Source organism: Limulus polyphemus, unplaced genomic scaffold (assembly GCF_000517525.1).
Source record: "Limulus polyphemus unplaced genomic scaffold, Limulus_polyphemus-2.1.2 Scaffold4324, whole genome shotgun sequence".
Taxonomy (NCBI): Eukaryota; Metazoa; Arthropoda; class Merostomata; order Xiphosura; family Limulidae; genus Limulus; species Limulus polyphemus.
This window is the reverse complement of record NW_013669934.1, coordinates 43,963-45,217: the sequence shown is the minus strand read 5'-3', so window position 1 is coordinate 45,217 and position 1,255 is coordinate 43,963.

Sequence of the window (1,255 nt, the reverse complement as noted above, 5' to 3'; positions counted from 1 at the left end):
TCCTTCTCAGAAATCAAAGCTTTTAGGTGAAGGTATGCTATGATAATACAACACTATAGTCCACTGTGTGTAATTTAATAAGTAACACAAGATGCTATTTGTTAAAGCTTGTCTGATTTTAGTTGGAATACTAGAGTGTGTAAATAATCTGAAGTTCTGTAGTCTAAAATAAAGGGTTGGGGAATAATTCGTTTAAAATATTTAAGGTTTCACTTTCATAAATAACACTTTTAATAGTTCCCAAAATGAATTTTTGTGTTGTTTTTTAAGCACAAAGCTATACTATGGGCTCTCTGTGCTGTGCCTACCATGGGTATCGAAACCCGATTTTTAGTGTCGTGTAGCCTGCAGATTTACCGCAGAGCCATTAGTGGGGGAGGTCTCAAAGTGGTGCTCAGCATGAAGTTCATCAGGTTGTAGAAATACAGTTTAAAAGTAAGATAGCTTTTGTTTTATTGTTTGTTTACAAAACAGTTAGGCCTGACACGGCCTGGTAGTTACGGCGCTCGACTCGCAATCTATAGGTCGCGGGTTCGAATCCTCTTCACAGAACATGCTCGTCCTTGGGGACGTTATAATCTGACGTTCAATCACACTATTTGTTGATAAAAGTGTAGTCCAATAATTTGGCGGTAGGTGGTGTCCACTAGTTGTCTTCCTTAAGTCTATCACTTCTAAATTTGGGACGGCTAGCGCAGATAGCCCTTGTGTAGCTTTGCATGAAATAGCTAAACAAACAAACCCTAAATATTGTTCAGATAAAAACATCTTTTTCTACTCCCCAGAAAAATTATCCTACGTGAAAAATCTAAACAAACAAACCGTAAATACTGTTCAGATAGAAGCATGTTTTTGCTACTCATCAGAAAAATTATCCTACGTGAAAAACCTAAACAAATAAATCATAAATATTGTTCATATAGAAGCATGTTTTTGCTACCCCCTCAGAAAAATTATGCTCGTGAAAAATCTAAACAAACAAACTCTAAATATTGTTCAGATAGAAGCATGTTTTTGCTGTTACGTCTCTGTTCGTTTGATAATTCCCCGTAAAAATTCTTCCCGAGAAACTTCAGCGATACAAGTCTTTTCTTAAATAAAACTAGTTTATTCTTTCTCAATTCAACTTTGCAATACACTTAATTTCCCTAGTCACTTTAATTTGAACATACGCTATAATTCACAACGAACGATTCAAGCACTTTACTTACGACTTGACTCGATTATCTGTCTTTATCTCTTCAACCTGCAATTA